Below are 20,040 nucleotides of genomic sequence, written 5' to 3'. Positions count from 1 at the left end.
TGAAATCGATTTCCATTCATATAGGTTTCCGTAAATAAAAAAAAAAAAAATCCTTCATGTTCGGTGCTTGTGAACGCATAATGAAGCAGGCATAGGTGGATGTCAATGGATTTGAAAGTAAAAAGACAAGCGCAATCTCCATAGTGTAGTAAACAAGGTGTACTATATTTATTATGATTAAAAACACACTCACAAAGGGGAAGCTTGTGCAAAGCAGTAAAATTCAAAGCTTCTGCCTCTGGAGCTGCTTTGGCCGTGAATAGGGGGAGGAGAGCACAGGCAGAAGGGAGCCATTGCTGCAGGGAAGACAACCCGACCAGGGATGGAAGCCGGAGCCTGCATGGAGAGGATGTCAAGGTATTTGATCTAATTCATTAACTTTAGGTTTAGGCAATACACATTGTAACTTCTCCAGCCCTTGCACTGCCACAATAAAGGACAGGAAGCTGGAAATACTTACCCAAGTCACTCTGCAGAAGTATAGCCTACAGAGCAAACAGTGGGAAAAGTGAGTGGGTCAAGTGTGATACGAATCTGGAAGGAGTAACCAGGTAAATGTCAGGCACATGAAATTCAAAATAGAATGGTGTTTTGAAATAAAGCAACTGTAACAGTAGTCCAAACTGTCGCAAAACAAGTGAAGGGTCCTTGGCAGGAAGTCACACCAGTGTAACAGAACTCTTCAAGGAAACTGGACTAATTTTTGGTTTCTTATACTAAAATGATTGTCTTTAAAATGATAGACCTCCTCAAGGCACCCTTCAAAATTATGGATAGTCTTGAGGCACCCCATTTTATACTGTAAAAAAACTATTCTAATAGCTTTACACAGTGCAACAACATCCACACGTACAGTAGGACACCCAACGTTGGAGGTGATTTAGTCTTCCAAAGCAAATACACTTTTGCCCACTGGCACAGACTAGTATTCCAATGTCTCTCTTCTCCCTCAATTTCTCTCCATCAGTCAGCTAATGTCACCCCAGTGCTGAGGGAGAGGGCACAGGAGGGTCAAACAAGGATGCTGTGGAGGCAACAGACATCCTCCTTATTAATGGATCATGTCATTGGTTGTTGGGATGCCAGTGTCTAGAAAGAGGTAATGGTGCATAATGAAAACCTGTGGCTTTGTGTAACTAAAAGGCAGGCTTGATCCACCTGCTGGCTTGTATACAATTTTTGATACATTTTAAAGCATTTGCCATGGCACCCCTGAAGAAACCTAAAGGCACTTTGGTTGAAAAAGGCTGGTCTAAACTGATAAAATGATTTAATTTGAATTTAAAGTGTGATTTTTGTTTTCTTTTTAAAATTTGAATAGTTTAGTTTTATCCACTAGATTTAGGGAATAACTCCACTTTTTTGGAGAAAAAAAAACATTCCCCCTCTGGGTGACCAATGTACATTGTAAGGATTTTACCAAACTTTGTTCCTGATTCACACCTGTTTCTTAGGCTCAGTTCACACTTGTGTGATTTCAAAATTGTGAGATTTCCAGTTTAACTGTACATTGCGACTTTGATGTGACTTTGACACGACTTTGACGTGACTTTGGATGGGTGCGACTTATGGGTAAGGAGCAGGTGGCGTTCTTAACAACCAGTGAATAGCGAGTTCTTAAGGAGTGGGCTGCTGCCGTGTCTTTGACGACCGATGATTCGTCAGCGGGATTCGATGTTGATGTGATTTTTAGGTCGCAGAGATATAATTACTCATTGGAAAAACATGGGGTGTGACTTTTCATACAGCTTTGATGGTGAAAGTCGCATGACAAGTTGCACAAGTGTAAATGGAGCCTTACATCGTTACATAGTTAGTCTAGTAAAAAAAAAGACACAAGTCCATCCAGTTCAACCCACAGAGAGGAAAAAAAAAAAAAAGATGCAATATTACTTAAAGCATGTCGTGTGCAGGAATGATTTTGATTGGGAACGACTATTCATAAGGGTGCATTCACAACTGCGACTCATCAGATGCGATGTGAAAACCCCTGCGTGGCTTTCTGCAATTAGCTGCGATTAGGCAGCCCCATTAAAAGCAATGGGAGGCTGCTGGCTCTCATAGCTAATTGTGCCCACTTGCATGTGATTGCTGCTTAACCACTTAAGTCCCGGAAGATTTTACCCCCTTCCTGACCAGGGCCTATTTTGCGATTCGGCACTGCGTGACTTTAACCGACAATTGCACGGTCGTGCTACGCTGTACCTAAACGAAATTGATGTCCTTTTTTTCCCCACAAACAGAGCTTTCTTTTGGTGGTATTTGATCACCTGTGCGATTTTTTTTTTTTTTTTTTTTTTTTTTTTTTTTTTTTTTTCCATCATGCGCTATAAACAAAAAAAGTGCGTCAATTTTGCAAAAATAACAATATTTTTCAAATTTTTTTTATATGAAATTCCCCCCAAAAAAATGTAAAAATCAAAATTTTTTTAACATTTTTGGCCGATTTGTTTTATGCTACATATGTTTGGTAAAAAAAAAATCGCAAAAAGCCTATTTTGATTGGTTTGCGCAAAAGTTATCGCGTTTACTAACTAAGGGAAAGATTTTTGTCTTTTTTTAACGAGTAATGGCGGCGATCTGCGATTTTTTTTTTTTTTTTGCGCGACTGCAACATTGCGGCGGACAGATCAGACCCTTGACTGACACTTTTGGGGTTACCAGTGACATTACTGCAGTAATCAGTGCTATACATATGCACTGTTACTGTAAAAATGACACTGGCAGTGAAGGGGTTAACTGTATTGGAGAGGGAGGGGTTAAGTGTGTCCTAGGGGCGTGCTTCTAACTGTGATTGGACATGGCTACTAGTGTAAGAACAGAGATCAACGGTCCTACATAGTAGAACCGTGTGATCTCCATTCTTACACAGGGAAGAATGACAGGCAGCTTTGTTTACATCAGCCGTCTGCCTTTCTTCCGGTGTCACGGACGATCGTGAGTGCCCGGCGGACATCGGGTGCGCCGGCACACGCACGGGGGGGGTCCGTGACCGCGCGGGAGTGCGCCTCCGGCGGCGCGCGCTCGCTCCCTTGAAGTCTCACAGGCTAGCGACGTAGTACTACGTCGCTTTGCCTGTGAGGGGCTGACCGCCGCAGTAAATAGTCGTGCGGCGGTCGGCAAGTGGTTAAGAGATTATATGTTCACAATTATCTCCTGAGAGCAAGCAGCCTCTCTGCTTTCATTATGGAAAACCCGGCTAGGGTTTTTGCATCTAATCTCTGTGAATGCACCCTTACAAGCAGCTGATGCACTTTCAGGGTTCTAAAGACAACAGTTGCAGTGTCAGCACCCCTTTAGAAGTAATCAACCTTTGGAGAGTATCTCAACAACAAGGACATTTTTGTTGCAGAGCATTCCTAAAATCTGACTTGTATCTTGGAGCAGAATTCTTCACACAATCAGGAAATGTACACTATGTACAGAATACCTCCAGGTTGCCATATTGCATTGAATGTATGCAAAATTACAGCATAATTACAGTTTAATAACAAACCAATATAGTTACCTGCTGGGTGCAGGGGTTTTTCACAGAGCAGCCCTGATCCTCCCTTATTGGGTCTCCTGCTGACTCTTCTGGCCCCTCCCCCTTGCAGAGTGCCCCCATAGCAAGCTGCTTCTTATGGGGAAACTAGTGCGTGCTCGCCTCTGTGTTGCCGTAAGTCACACAGAGTACAGCTTGGCCCCATTCCGTTTCCTCCTCACAGACTGTGTCTCAGCCAATGGGGAGGGAGAGACCCGGGAGAGCACCTGCTGTCATGCACATCACTGGATTGAGATTGGGCTAGAGGGAATGCACAGAATGCATGAAGATGAAAAAAAACTTCAGCCTTTTCAGCCACTTAAATTACAGTATGGCTTCTGTAGCAATTGTATATTATTGAGTAAAATATATGGTAAATAATAACATGACCACATGCAAGCAATTTCAGTGTTTGTGTGTCTGCATACCCCTTATTTTTTGTTTAATATCCTGATATTGGTTTAAGTATGTACTCTATGTTGACAAATGCAAGACCTACCTACAGACACTACCATTCTTGCCTTTTTTTTTTTTGGCTTCAAAGTGGCACTTCTTAATCAAGTATGACCAAAGCTTTTTTTTGTCCATACTTCGCTCGTGGGTCACAGGAGTGCACTTATGCTCTCCTGTAACCCAGAATCGGACAACAGCAGGCTAAAGCCTATCAGCTGACATGGTAGTGCCGCCTCAGTCTCTGGAACGCCGGCCTGAAGCCAGCTGTCCCCACCCCCTTCCCTGCTCAGCACTCAAGTAAGTGCTGCACGAGCAGAGCGGTGACTGACAATCACTGCACTCCGCTGCGAGCAAACTGAAAATGGAGCGATCATGTGATCTTGGAGCCTGTGTGGGACAGCTGCAGCTTCACACCGATGCTGCAGTGTAGAGGTAAATATATACAGTATGTTTGTTGTGGGTTTTTTTTTTTTTTTTTTTTTTTTGCAAATCTCAAACTTTTACTTTTTAAAGGAATAGAACTAGATGCCTCTTTTTGGATAAGAGGACCATCAGAGCCGAGTTTTTTTTAAAAGCATTGTTCAGAAATTCATGAACCAACCTTTGTCCCTCTCCTCCATCTTGCAAAATAAAATGTTCTCCCAAGGTCTGCTCTGTCTTCGTTCCTCTATTCCTCTATTGGACCCAATTTTCCAAGACTAACTGCATGTCCTGTTCCAAATGCAAACTTTTAAACTTGGACTTTAATACCACGTTATTAACCATTAAAGGAGTTGTAAAGGCAGAAGGTTTTTATCTTAATGCATTCTGTTCATTAGGATAAAAAGCCTTTTGTGTGGAGCAGCCTCCCCAGCACCCCCTAATACTTAACTGAGCCCCATCTCTGTCCAGCGATGTCCATGAGTCCCTCGGCTGTGCGGGACTCTCCCTCCTGATTGGCTGAGACACAGCTGCGGTGGCATTGGCTTCCATGGCTGTCAATCAAAGCCAGTTAGCCGAACAGGAGAGAGAGGGGGCGTGGCTGAACCACAGCTCTGTGTCTGAATGGACACACGGAGCTGCAGCTCAGCTTGGGTGCCCCCATAGCAAGCTGCATGCTGTGGAGGCATTTGACAGGAGGGAGGGGCCAGGAGCAGCGAAAAGGGACCCAAGAATAGGAGGATCCAGGCTGCCCTGTGCAAAACTAAATGCGCAGAGCAAGTATAGCATGTTTGTTGTTTTTAAAAAAATTAAAAAAGTGACTTTACAGTCACTTTAAGGAGTAAAAAGTTTATTTAGAAATTGCTAAAATTAATACATTGTTCGGATTTAAGGTATAATTATGATCTGAGTTAATTGGAATAATGCATTTTGTCTTTACTTTGTTAACTTCAGTCATCTTTGTGTTTGCTTTAGGGGAACAATTTTTAATGTGTATTGCTGTAGCAGTATCACCACATTTTCTCTTCCCTAGAGGTTTGCTTGGTAGCGTTTTCATTATAGTGAGCAGTAAAATAAGGGACATTGACACTATGGCCTCATTTTATACTCCAGAAGCAGACAGAAATAAACCTGTCAGCTATAGCAGGTCACATTCTTTCTGTATACCACAATGGCCTCATTGACATAAACCTAGTCTTGTTGACTTTTATTACTCCCCTTATACACATTAATTAAGGGGCAAAACTGCACTTAATAAAAAACACCTTATAAGCTGTGTATTTGTGTTGACCTTTTGCACACCTCCATACAAGGGAAAGTTACACTTTCTCACATTTACTTTGGCAAAAAAAAAACAGGTTTTCAGGTTTGGGTAAAATATTTGTTTTAGGACAGCTTAGTTGCTTCACTTTACAAGTCTAAAGGTGCAGTGGTGTTTAAACCCCAGGTTCATGTTTACATGTTTTGGATCAAACCACGAGACAATTAGATAATTTTTTTTCTTAATGCGGTCTTATGAGTTGTGCATTGAGCTTACATTCCTCATTTCACTGCAGTGAAGGGTCTCCCCTCCACTTTTAGGTCATTGAGGTGGTCCTGGGAGGAAGGTTGTATTGTAGCTTAAAAATTGGGAGATGGTGAGACAATTTTGGTGTGCTTGCTTGCTCATGTGCTGACAGGTGGAGAAGGCAGAGTAAGTACAGGGTTAAAAATGACTGGTTTGCCAATGCTCCTTTATTATCCAGTGTCAAGCTGGAGGCAGGGAATGGTACCAAATTTTACTGCTTAAATGCAGCAAACAAAAGTCAGGTCACCAGCTTGAGTCTCCAGGCTGTTATGCCCCGTACACACGTGCAGATTATCTGAAGACTTTTGTCTGCAGACTTACCAAAACCATATAATATGAGGTCAAACCTAAACACTTTCAATTTGTATGCAATCCGGCAGGCCCTTGCACTACATAGAAAAGGTAAATCTGAAGACAAAAGTCTTCAGATAATCTGCACGTTTGTACGGGGCATAAGGCTACGTTCACATGTAGGCGTTTTGGGGCGTTTTTCAGCTCTTAAGGATCAGCTCAAAAAATGCCCAACAAGACAAATCCTATTAATTTCAATGGCCCCTTTTCACATCTGAGCGTTCTGATACCTTGAGCAAAACGCCTGACGCTCCATATAAGTACATTAACTTCTTTTTGGGCAGATTACAGGCGTTTTTGCCCCATAGACTGCTGAACAAGCCATATAGAGCGTTTTACCTGTAAAAACGCCTGAAAAATGCCTATAAAATAGCAACGCCTAGATGTGAATGTAGCCTTAGGCATGTGTATATTTTAGGACTGGTTAAACTGAAATACATGTCATTTGACAGCCAAAACCGCTCCTATATACTGTATGAAATTAACTTTGTACTTTTTTGCCTGGAGTTTTGTTTTTTTCATTTTAGTGCAGAGGTATGGCTGCAGTAAGACCATACTGTTGCTTTATAAATAGAGACCTTAGTATAAATGGTGGTATGTCATGTACTGGGGGTACGTACAGTCAAGCTTATCTACACATTTATAATGTAAGAAGTACACTAAACTACAGCGGGCCTGGATCTCATTAGAAGTTATACTTTTGGCTGATTTTTCTTTTGTGAAAGAATGAGCTCCCTACTGACAAGGGAATACAGTATGCTGTATAATAATTAATTGCACTGTGAAAAGTTGCAGCGTAATATTGAGGTAACGCAGGGAGGTTGTTTTACTAAAGGCAAATATACTTTGCACTGCAAGTGCAGTTGTTCTACATCTGAGGGAAAGCTCTGCTGATTTTTTATCATCTACTTAAGTGCAAGCAAAAATTCATTTTTTTTTTTTTTATTTCCCTTTCATGTGATTGAGTATTCTTTTGCAAAGTGAAGCTTTACTTCATTTACTACGCTCTGGAGCAAGTGCACTTCATAGTGCGCAATATATTTTCTTTTAGTAAATCAACCCCCATTAGCTTTTTGCTTAGCATTTTTTCTTGCAGCTCTGGGTTCTGAATTTTAGTCCAACCCAGAATACCGTGTACTTGTTGTTTATATGTTCTCCCAGTGTGTCTGTATTGGTCTCTCCTGGTTTCTCTGATATTCTCCCACAATATCAAAATATACTGTTAAAATAATTGACTTTTATAAACAGTTTCCTTAGACTAAAGCCCCGTAAACACGAGAAGAAATTCGGCCGGGAATTTTCGTCCGACGACCGATCTGCCGATTTTCGGCTTGTTAGTATGGTGCTTCCAACAACCGACTTCGACTTTTCAGCCGAAAAAATCCTGGTGTGCAGACTATATAATTTTTGTCGACCATCAAAACACGTCCGATTTTCGTCTTATTAGTACAGATTTCGATGGGGAAAAATCTTAGGAGCAAGACTAGGCATGCTCAGAGATATAAGAACACATAGAAAGCAATCCAACACATGACATCACTTCTGAAGTAGAATTCTGTCATACGGGAAAATTCGTGTGCAGTCTAGAGCACATTCCAACCAACAGACACCACTCTGGACAAAAGACGGACGACCGGTCGGCGGAAATTCATTGCGTGTGTACGAGGCTTTAGAGTATATGAGTGTGGTACAGACACTGGAAAGTAATAGACAGGGAGAATGGATTTTAATTTGTTTCTCTTCTATTGAGGGACACATGAAGTCTTCTGCTTGGTTTATACTGCCACCTACAGAAAGATTGGACAGTAACCATAAAAAAAGCCAAAAAAAAAAACCAAAAAAAACACTGTTGGCTAGCCCAAGATAATTCCTACTTCCAGAATGCCTCAGTTTTTTACAAGTGTCATAGAAGATGGACATCTTTTTTTACAGCTCTGTTGTAATTGGAATAACTGATTTTCTGCATGCGCCCTTTTTTTCTTCTCAGATTTACTTTTTCTTTTGTTATATTAAAACTCTTTTCTACATCACTGCTTGAGCTTTGTCTTTTAGATTGCAGCTATATGGCACAGTCATCCTCACCCTGACTTTTTATGTACCACATCCATACCCTGCTGAACTAGACATTCAGTGATATCCTGGAAGTGACCTTTGGCCCCTGGGTTCCACGTAAAGCGCCGACATAGTCAACTGGGGGGAGTTTAAGGCACCTGTGGGCATCATGGTCTCTATTCTGCAATACAGTGGCAAGGAATCCTCTGCCCACTGTTGCTCCAGTGTGAAAAAAATAGGCATTCTTTGATTTATTCCTTGTCTGCCTGCAGTCACCCCTGTCCCTCTGTCCCTCCAACGCCCACATGCTACCAGCTGTCCAGGTTTCGTTTTGGACCACCCTGAGCCTATATGTTACCGTACTGTCACGTGGTCTCAACATGCCTGATGCTGGATACTGAGGGACAGCATCTCTTATCTGGTTCCCGCAGCTCAGATTCTAGGAACAGTCCACTGACAGAGCTGAAGCCTTCATCCTGGAATCACGTTACCGTCTGCTTTTAGAGTCTTTTCCTTCCATGCAGTCCTTCTTGGCTGGACCCCCTAAGCTGGTTTTTTACCACAGTCATGCAATCTTTTATGACCCAAGTCACACAAAAATTATCTGACTTTAATTGTGGAGGCCACAAGCTTTCTGCCCCTCCCCTTCACATAGTCAACATATGATTTGCCTGTGGTTTTACTGGCTTTCAGGCCAATAGCCGCAGAGACACTGTTTTATTCTCAGTTGCTTTAATCCTTGACTGATGAGCTTGCCACAGGACTCGGTCTTCTGCTTATTCACAAATTAAAGGAAGCCATGTCTTCTCCTTTTGATGCAAAGAGGGAGACGAAGCGCCTCTACGTGCAGTATGTTTTAATCCAAGAATACATACAAGATATAAAAAACTCACATGGAGTACAATAATGTAAGTCTCAAAGGATGGTGACGGCAGATGGTGGTGGAATCCAGTGACCGAAGATGGAGTGCAAACAGAGGCTAATGGATAGAGCAGGACGACAAACTAGTCCGGCCGTTGTCTTCTGGGATCTGGTACTTCTGTGTGTCGGGCTGGAACGCAGCGTAAAGCCGCGTGACGTCACCAAAGTCAGATGGAGTCTATCCATTAACCTCCGTTTGCACTCCATCTTCGGTCACTGGATTTCACCACCATCTGCCATCACCATCCTTTTGAGCCTTACATTATTGTACCCCATGTGAGTTTTTATATCTTGTATGTATTCTTGGATTAAAACATAATTCACTTAGATGCGCTCCGTCTCCCTTTCGTCCTTTTCCACAGAGCCTTGACTTCCCTGTGTTGTGGAGCTAGCCCTTCGTTACAGACTTTTTTTTTTCTTGATGGACTTTCATATCTCCACAGTATGTCCCATGGACACTTGCACCACTGTCATTTGAATTTTTGACATTTTTAGTGTATTGCTTACCATACGCTGGTCATACCGACCTCTCTGTAACTACCCAGAGCGCCAGCTTATTCACTGTTTTTGTCATTACTCCTTTTGATGCAGTGCACACCACTCTGAAACTAGAGGATAAATCTATTGCTTCTGCCAGTGCCGTTTCTAGCATTTGGTCATTTAAAACTCCTATGGCTGCAAAAACTTTTTTTTTTCTCTTTTGTTCAATGATGGACACAGCTTCAAGTCTTTAGACCATTGGGGTGTATGCTGTCTCTCTTCAGGAGTAGGACGAGGCAGAAACCTCTTTGGTTTCACCCCTGGCGCATTCCCAGAGGGTATACCGTCACTCTCTGCTAGAAGACTTATGTTTTTTCTGCCTAGTCAGGAGAAAGGACCTGGCTCTCTGCTGGGATCTGCGGTCCTGGCATTCTTTTCCTTTTTAAATGCAATTTTTTTACTTTTGTCTTTTCTTATTTTGGTTCCTATGTGAACTACAATCAACAGCCGGACTGGGTGACACACTGGATATCCTAGATCCTTATGGCCTTCCCAGTTTGGCCTACGAGCACGACCCAACTATTAGCTCCCCACTGGACAGGGGCTGACCAGGGAGTGAAACACCTCGCGAGGTCGCATAGCCCTGGTCACGACTGCAGTCCCAGTCAGTCGCTGCGTACCTCAGGCCGCAGCACCCTCATTCCAAGATGGTGTGGTGGACTGCTGAGAGTGACTCCCGTCTGGTGACTGTGGTATGGTGAGTAGTGTCCCCTCCTTTCTTACGAAATTGCTTGGGTGGTTGTGGGCCTTCCCTGGGCATGGTAGGCCCCTCCTGTGTTCTTCCTACCCCCCTCATTTTCCCCTTCTCAGCAAGGTTCCTCCTGAGTAGGTGCCCTCATCTGCCCCCCCGGCCCCTTTTGGGGGCATGGGTGTATTTGGGTAGGGGGATCTTGCATAGTGCTGGGCCGGAGAAGCAGTGGGTGATGCTGTTGTCGACCCCCCCCCTTGGGGGGTATCCATACCTGGGTGCTGCGGGGGGGAGGGGGGTCCCCTCTTGTGGTCTCTGTCTTTTCCCTGGGCTCCCGGGTCCCATGCAGCCCCCCGTGGTGCTGCCATTTTGCCATTGATTCTGTATTCCCGATTTCCAGCGGCCATGTTTGTGTGTTCCAGCAGCCATGTTTTTGGTTTCCCCATAGAGTTTAACAGATGGCCATTTTCTTGTAGTCTGATGGAGGCTGGAGCTGTGGGGGCCTCTAGTATTCCATCTTATTCCAGTTATTTGGTTTTACACCCATTTACACATATTGTATAAAGGTTTATACTTTATTTATAATTTTAGCGCACTACATATTTTTTCATTTGTACACATATTTATCCTCACAGGGTAATCGGATTTAGTTGCAGCTTTATTTATATATTTATTTTATCAGCGCTCCCTTTACCTTAAAACACTCTAGTATCAGGTCGGCATTTCCTTCCTCTTGCCAGCAGTGTGGCAGACTGTTTTGGCCTTCTCCAGCTCAGGTGGTGAGTCTCTGGGAGTACACTATTCTTCCTCTGCTGCATACAGCGATGTGGGTGCGCTGAATATTGTAGTGCCCCAAGCAGTGCGCGGGGGGTGATCTGCCGTTTTTTTCCCCCCCAAAAAAATGTTTCTTCTGGAGCGCATCTTACCACCCGATCCACTCCTGGAAGCTGCGGGACCCTCTGGGTCACCACCCGAACCACTCCTGGAAGCTGCGGGACCCTCTGGGTCACAGTCTGCCCTGGCGGCCATGATGGCAGTCATCTAGTCACTAGTAGCCAAGTTAGATATGGTCCTGAAAAGGAGGCCTAACAAGAAGTGCCCCCCACCTTCACCTGTATCCTCTGCCTTCTCAGATGCTGAGGTGGATTTGGCCGCCGTGGGTGAGAGTCAGCCCACTGGGTCTGCGTCCACGCATGGGGAGTGCTCGAATAGTGAGAATGAATCCTCCTCCTCTGCAGCCGTGCATGGAAAGCGCTGGTGGAGGCCCTAATTATGTCAATGCGGGAAACTTTAAAGTTGGAGGACTTTGGAGGCTGAGTCGGTGACGCAGGTGCAGTTTGGCACCCGCAAAGCTTCCAAGGTGACTAAGGTGTTCCCCTTTCCTGCCTATTTTGACGAAATTGTCACTAGTCAGTGGGGTTCTATAAAACGTATGGTTGGAATCCCTAAGCGTTTCGCTAGGAGATCCCATTGAGGAATCTCTTCTGAAGAAACTAACCGTTCCACCGTCGGACTCTCCGGTTTCCATGCTAAATAAGGTCACATTGTTCCCGGTGGAGGATTTCCCGTCTTTTAAGGACACTGTGGACAAGCGAGCTTAGGCTCTGATCCAGTACCTCTTCACCATGGCTGGTTCAAGTTGAGACAGGTGGTTGCCATCACCTTGGTATCCCAGAATCTAACTGAATGGGCTAGGATTTTACGCCAGGATCTGGAAGGGAGTCCACACCCTCCTGCGCTGGTGGATCAGTTGATCCAGGGGTTACAGTATATTTGTGATGCATCCTTGAAAGCGGCCCCCCTAGCTGGCAGAATTTCTGTGACGACGGTGATCCTTCGCCGCATGATATGGTTATAGTACTGGTCAGCCGACAAGCCTTCTAAGGAAGTGCTGACTGGTCTTCCTTTTGTAGGTGATCGTCTGTTCGGTGACTCTATGGAAGAGGTTAAGGGCCTTACTGCAGGTAAGAGTACTTTGCTTCCGCAGGCTACTAAGGGCAAGGAACCTCGCCGCAAACGTGGTCCTTTCTTTTCGGTTCACAAGTGGCTCTTTCATCCGCCTGGATCACAGCAAAAGGGCTTGAGATCCACTCGTAATTTTGAGGGAGGCTCCAAGAGACCCTGGAGTGGTGAGTCCAAAGCGGGCTGTTCTGGTTCCACAGACAAGCCTTCCCCAGCCTAAAGGGGCACCCTCACCCACATTTGGGGTGGGGGAACGTCTTTGCTTGTTTCCAAATCCATGGACCTTGCTCATTCAGGACAAGTGGGTCCACGATCTGATTCAGTTTGGCTACAAGATCGAGTTTTGGTCCTTGCCTCCGGCAAGATTCTTTCCTTCCGACTTAATCCGTCTCACGAGCAGCTACCTCTATGGGGCGGTGCTGGACCTATTAGAACAAGGAGTTATTGTGCCAGTTCCAGAGTCGGAACGTTTTCAAAATGCTTTTATTCAAATCTGTTTACAGTTCCCAGAAGGAAAGGCAAGGTTCGTCCGATCTTGGATCTCAAGGCTCTGAACCACTTTATGCGGGTTCAGAAATTTTGGATTGAGTCCATCCGCACGGTAGTAGCTTTCTTTCATCAAGGAGATCTTCTGGCCTCTATCGATCTCAAGGACGCTTAACTTCATATTCCTATAAATGTGGGAAAGGAGCATTATCAGTTCATGGCGTTATTCTTTGGTCTTGCCTCAGCTCCTCGGGTGTTCACAAAGGTTTTGACCCAGAGTTGGCCTTGCTTTGGCAGAAGGGAATCGCGGTACTAGGTTACCTGGAAGATCTGCTTCTGCGTGCAGAGTCTTCCTCTGCTCTAGAAACCGACTTGGACACTACAGTGCAAATTTTACAGGAGTACGGTTTGACACTGAATTTTCAGAAATCGGCACTGACTCCGTCCACCAATCTGGACTACTTTGGCCTGACGCTGGATTCAGCATCAGCCTGGGTGTTTCTTCCTCTGACAAAACTTCTCAAGCAACAGGATGCGGTTCGACTTATGTTGTGCAACTATCGGTCATCACTCAGGGTTTGCATGCAAGTGCTGGGTCTGATGGTTTCCACCTTCAAGGCGGTTCAGTTTGCACAGTTCCACTTAACATCTCTGCACAGAGATATTCGGTCTCAATGGAACTAATATCCGCTGTTTCTGGACAATCTGATCCTATTGAGTCAGGGTTCGAGGGAGTCTCTGCTATGGTGGCTCCACTCCCCGGCCCCAAGTCTGGGAAAATCCTTTCTTCAACTGTATTGGACTGTAATCCCCATGGATGCCAGTCTGTCTGAATGGGGAGGTGTCTTGGGAGTGTACTTGGCCCAAGGTGTTTGGACTCGAGAGGTGTCCAGGCTTTCGATCAACATCCTGGTGATTTCAGGCGATCAGACTGTCTCCATGGACGGATCGTCTGCAGGAACGCCCTGTGAGGATGCAATCAGACAATGCTACGGTTGTGGCATATGGCAATCATCAAGGGGGCACAGAGTGTTTTGGGGGCCCGGTAAGTAGCCGGTTTCTTGATGTGGGCAGAACATGTTTCGGTCCTCTCTGCTGTGCGCATTCTGGGGGGTAGAGAATTGGCAAGCGGACTATCTCAGTGGAACAATTCAACAGAAAAAAGGATGGCGCTCTGGCGTGCATGAAATGGAATAAAACACCCCAAAAAGAGTTCACATGTAAAGTCTTAAAAATGTAATATGCACATACAAGGTAAGATAAAACGATTAGCATACTTTCCAGCCGAACCTTGAAGCCTCTCTATCTCCTCAGGGTGCTGTAGAAATCCCTGGTGGAGGTCATGGGATATTGGTACCTCAGGACCCCAAATGAGAAGAAAGAAGGGTACTCTCTGATGGAAAAAAAGCCGACCTATAATGGCGAAGGCTCGCACGGTCCAGTGTGCGGCCGCTTCCTGGAACCGGGGCCAATGTGTTAGACTACCGCCGTGTCTTCCGTGAAGACTGGAAGTCGCGCTCAGATGACGTCACCAAGAGGGGCCGGAAGTTACCCACGGAGATAAACAAGAAGCCGGGCGGGACGGAGAAAGTGATGCAGTAGCTTCTATGGAGCCTCCTGTTGCCACAACTACATGTTTCGCTACTGTGTAGCTTTGTCAAGTTGACCAAGTTTGAACTTGACAAAGCTACACAGTAGCGAAACATGTAGTTGTGGCAACAGGAGGCTCCATAGAAGCTACTGCATATCTTTCTCCGTCCCGCCCGGCTTCTTGTTTATCTCCGTGGGTAACTTCCGACCCCTCCTGGTGACGTCATCTGAGCGCGATTTCCGGTCTTCACGGAAGACACGGCGGTAGTCTAACACATTGGCCCCGGTTCCAGGAAGTGGCCGCACACTGGACCGTGCGAGCCTTCGGCTTTTTTTCCCATCAGTGTACCCTTCTTTCTTCTCATTTGGGGTCCTGAGGTACCAATATCCCATGACTTCCACCAGGGATTTCTACAGCACCCCGGGGAGATACAGAGGCTTCAAGGCTTGGCTGGAAAGTATGCTAATCATTTTATCTTACCTTGTATATGCATATTACATTTTTAAGACTTTACATGTGAACTCTTTTTGGGGTGTTTTATTCCATTTCATGCACGCCAGAGCGCCATCCTTTTTTCTGTTGAACTTTTCCATTCACCATCCCGTGTTAAGGATTGGGCGACCAGCGGTGCAGTTAATGTACTGTTATACCAGTCCGTAGCCCTTGGGGCCAGGATATCACAGGAATATTGCATCCAGGAATAGCGCCTGAACCTTTTTTGTGTTTTAATGGGGACTATCTCAGGGGGCAGACGTTGGATCCGGGAGAATGGTCTCTTCAGGCAGAGGTATTTCATCAACTATGTCTTCAGTGGGGGAACCCAGATGTGGACCTGCTGGCCTCTTGTTTTCAACAGGAAGGTGCAGAGGTCCGTGTCAAGGTCTCGGGATCCTCTGGCCGATGCCACAGACGCCCTGGTGGCCCATTGGGGTCAGTATCGTCTGATTTTTGCCTTTCCTCCAATACGTCTGTCGAGACTGCTACGTTCACTGACAAGACACCGCACCCGCCCCTCTGTTGGTTTGAGTTATGTGTTCTTCTGAAACTTATTGTTACAAACTGGAGTCCTATAGCAGGAAGTGATGGTAATACCCTCTGGGACTGCCCCAGGGGCGTAACCAAAAACGTTTCTGCCTAGTCCTACTCCTAAAGAGAGCCAGCATAAAACCCAATGGTCTTAAGACTTGAAGCTGTGTCTGTCAGTGAACCTCAGAGATAAGGATTTTACTGTAAGACAAAAATCCAGTTTTTCACCCTCTTTTTCTACTTTCTCTATTTAGATTTGAAAGATCCTGACAAGTTGTTTGCTTACCCAAAACACTTATTAGCCTTTTACCCATTTAGTGTTGATATTATGCATGTAGCTCTCGAGGGCAATGCCTCTTCAGACCAACTCTTGGCAACATCATGCAACTGATGGCAAAAGCACACATCTTTCTCAGTGGAAGAAGCCTAAGGAATACACTGTAAAGTCCTCTCCCTCTCTGTCATGCAAGAAATGTCTTTTTGTTTAGTCCCTCAAACTCCAAATTGAGACCCCCCCCCCCCAAGTTGGCTCCCCATCCACCCTCCTGTCCTGGTACTCAAATTCTGCCAAATCTATAGCCACAAGGCTAGACACAAACAGGTAAACAGGTGGGGGGACCCTGAGACATGGTGTCCATGCCCTAGGGAAGGCTTGTTCACAGGAGCAGAAGTAGGCTCTAAATGACAGGCAGGAGAAAGGGAAAAAAGCGCCTCTAAGTGCAGACAAGCTCATCAGGAAGAAGAGTCCTGGATTTCAGTGCTGGATGTCCGTGATGTGGACCGCCAGGGTCCCCTGCTGCATGGAGGAGGCCAGGCGGAAGTCCTCAGGTGGAAAGCTGAGCAGAGGGGATTAAGCTGAACCCCGCTGTGGACCGCAGCATGTGCAGATGTCACCAGAGGGGGGGGGGGGGTCGCGACGCCCCCCTCAGGTGAAGTCCTCTGCACGTGCAGTCCATCTTCATCCCCTCTGCTCAGCTTTCCGCCTGGCCTCCACCATGCAGCAGCAGACCCTGGCGGTCCACATTGATGACATCTCGGACTCCCTTTCCTGATGAACTAGTTTTAGTTCACTCCTTGTGAGTTGCCCCTTGTATTTTATTGCACATAATAAACCTGTAAACTGTCTGCACGTAGAGCTATTTTCTCTTTCATTCATTGACGGACACAGCTCCTGATCTTCTTAACCATTGGGTTATACTGCCCCCTACAGGGGTAGGACACCAGGCAGAAAAAAGTCTGGCTACGCCTATGGGCAGTCCCAGGGGGTATACTCCCTCTCTCTGCTATAGGTACTCGGCTTTTTTTTTTTCTGCCTAGTCAGGAGTAAGGACCTAGTTCCTTGCTGGGATTTCTGGTCCTGGCAATTTTTTTTTCTTTTTAGATAGAATTCTTTTCTCCTGGATTTTTTCCTGTGAGATCTACAATCAACTGCCGAAATGGGAGACCGGCTGGATAATCTAGATCCAGTGGTCACCCCTGTCTGGCCAGCGACCGTGCATAGACCTCAGCTCTGCACTAGGTCAGGCACGACATATCCCCACCGGACAGGGCTGGCCTGCGAGTTAAGCGCCTCATGAGGTCGCATACGACCAGGTCTCAGACCGAGTCGCATCGTTCCTCCTGGACAACAGCCCCTCCCTATTTCAATGGAGAGTAGGTTCTTTCTGGAGCGGTGCCTGCCTGGTCCCTGGTATAGTAAGTAACTGTCCCTCCTATCCCCCTGGAGGGTTTTGGGGTGGACGTGGGCCCCTCCATGGGACAGTCGGACCCCTGGTTTCCTGTCCTTCCCATTAGGCATCCCCCTCATTGGTCTGGTGGTCCCTGTGGGCCATCTCGCCCCCATCCGCCCCCCGCCTCCTTCACTGATGCTGGGGCTGTGGGGTGGCCTGGTCCACCGCCTAGGGTGGGGGCAGGGCGCTGTGCTGAAGATGGGGGCGGCGGGGTGCGCCGCCGGGGACAGGGCGAGCGGTTATGGGGGAAGTTGTAACTGGCGGGGGCTCCTGCCAAGGCCCCCCTTCCCACCTGTGCTGTTTTCTGAGGCCTGGGAATCCCTTCTGGGTCCCTGGGAGCCTCGTGGTCTCGGGCAGGGCCGCCGTTTTTTTGTAGCCTGTGTGCTTAATGCACGGCGGCCATGTTTGCATAGTCCCGTGGCCATTTTTCGGTGGTTTGTCATTGAAAATAGCGGTGGCCATGACTGTGGAGACCTCTGGGTGGCTATTTGAGCTGTGGGGGCCCCTCATCCCTTGGTGTTGACTCCTGGATCTTTTCATTTCCTGATTGTTTGTGCAGTGCAAATTCTGCTGATAGCTGTGGTGCCTGGTTTCTGCGGGGTGGTGAGTCTGGTGGGGTCCTCTCCCTCTCTGCTGAGGATTGATTGGTGCTCTGTGGCTGGCAACCAGGTGGGCTGCCAGAGCGGTGGGGGTTTGTCCCTTAGCAGTGTTTTTACACTTTTTTGTGGGGTATCCCTTGTGTCTCATGGAGTCTTTGGAGCACATCTCCCCACCTGATCCCCTCTCTGACACTGCTGCTCAGGGTGTCTGGACACTGGAAGAGTCCAGACTACTGATTTATGTCTTGGTACTCTGAGCAATCAGACTGTGCCTAGAACATTGGACGAATCGCCTTCAGGGATTTCCTGTGCACATTCAATTGGACAATGCCAGGGCCATGGCTTATGTCAATCACCAGGGGGGCAATAGAAGTGTCCTGGTGGCTCTGAAAGGAAGCTGGCATTTTAAGGTCGGCAGAACAGATCATTCCTGCCCTCTCCATCGTACACATTCCCGGGGTGGAAAACCGACAGGCGGATTACCTCAGTTGGCAGGCGTTGGACCAAGGGGAGTGGTCCCTTCATCCGGAGGTGTTTCATCTGTTGTGTCTCCTGTGGGGCATCCCCGAGGTGGATCTGTTGGTGTCCCGGCTCAACAGAAAGCTGCAGAGGTTTGTGGCTCGGTCACAAGATCTTCTGGCGGATGCCATGGATGCCCCCGTGGGGTCAGTATAGTCTGATTTTATGCCTTACCCCCTCTCAAGCTATTGCCAAGACTTCGCAGGATGGAGGCAGAAGGGATTCCGGTCATCTTAGTGGCCCCAGGCTGGCCTCGCTGGGCTTGGTACACTTGGATCGCCGACGTTCCTTAGAAGCCTCCTCTCAGGGAGAATCTGCTGTCCCAAGGACCAATCTTCCATCCTGCTTTAGTCGCTGGCTTTGATGGCTTGGTTGTTGAATGCCAGGCACTGATGGATAGAGGTTTGTCTGATTCGGGGATTCTAACTCTTTTAAAAGCTAGGAAATCCACTTCTAGGAAAATCTACCATTGTGTATGGAAGACATGCATTGCGTGGTGGGAGTCTCTTGGGGTTCATCCTCGCTCTTTTTTTCAGTGGCTCAGATCTTGACCTTCCTTCAACGGGGGGCTGAGCAGAAACTGGTCTTGAGTACTATCGAGGGTCAGATGTCGGCCTTAGCCGTCTTCTTTCAACAGCCCTTGGCCACTTACTCCTCCTTTGTGTGTACTTTTCTTCAGGGAGTTAGGCTCTTGACCCCTCCAGTGTGGTCTCTGTTGCCGCCTTGGGACCTCAATTGGGTGCTCTGTCCTCCAGAAGCCTCCTTTTGAGAATCTTCGGGAGAGTCCCCTGCTTACGATGTCCCAGAAAGTGCCCTTTTTTGAGGCTTTCACCTCTGCGCACACAGGGGGTTGGAATTGGTGTTACCCTGTCGTTCACCTTACTTGGTGGTTTACAGTGATATAGTGATTCTTCGCCTCCGTCCGTCGTTCCTTCCTCAAGTTGTCTCTGATTTCCATTTGAATGAAGACATCGTGTTGCCTTCCCTGTGTCCAGGGCCAAAAAATCCAAAGGAAATTTCTTTGCATGCCTTGGATGTGGTCCGGGCGACTAGGGTGTACCTGGCAGCTACAGAGTCTTTTAGGAAATTAGACTCCCTATTTGCGCTTACGGATGGGCACACTTTCACAAAGTTCTATAAAGTGGATGTGTTGGCATCTGCAGACCTGTTCCTCTTTGAGGGTGTATTGAATTTTTTTTTTTTCAGCTGAGCTCCAGCTGTTTTGGTTGAGCTCCTGTTTACCTGGTTGTCTATAGTTAGCCTTGGGAATTTCTTTTTCGCTGTTGCCACTCCTCATGCTAAACACTGATTTGGGACGTCCTAATAGTTAAGAAGATCAGGAGCTATTTCCGTCAATGAGCGAAAGAGAAAATGGGATTTTTGACTTACCGTAAGATCAATTTCTCTGATGTCCATTGATGGACACAGCACCCACCCCTCTGTAGAGTTGTAATGCTTCTGACACTGCTTGAAACAAAACTGAGTACCTATACCAAAGAGAGGGAATATAAGCCCATAGGCTTAGCCAGGCTTTTTTCCTGCCTAGTGTCCTACTCCTTTAGGGGTCAGTATAACCCAATGGTTAGGAAGATCAGGAGCTGTGTCCGTCAAT

At 46.5% G+C, this 20,040-nt stretch overlaps 1 protein-coding gene across 5 annotated transcripts in view; it reads left to right on the top strand.

Moving 5' to 3' along the window:
• NEK1 (NIMA related kinase 1) overlaps nucleotides 1-20,040 on the top strand; it is a 334,451-nt gene that overhangs the window by 188,814 nt on the left and 125,597 nt on the right. The window lies entirely within an intron of this gene.

The sequence above is a fragment of the Pelophylax lessonae genome (assembly GCF_965119305.1).
Source record: "Pelophylax lessonae genome assembly, chromosome: 1".
NCBI classification, from domain to species: domain Eukaryota; kingdom Metazoa; phylum Chordata; class Amphibia; order Anura; family Ranidae; genus Pelophylax; species Pelophylax lessonae.
The sequence above is the reverse complement of the archived record's forward strand: the minus strand, read 5'-3'. Positions and strand labels throughout refer to the sequence as shown.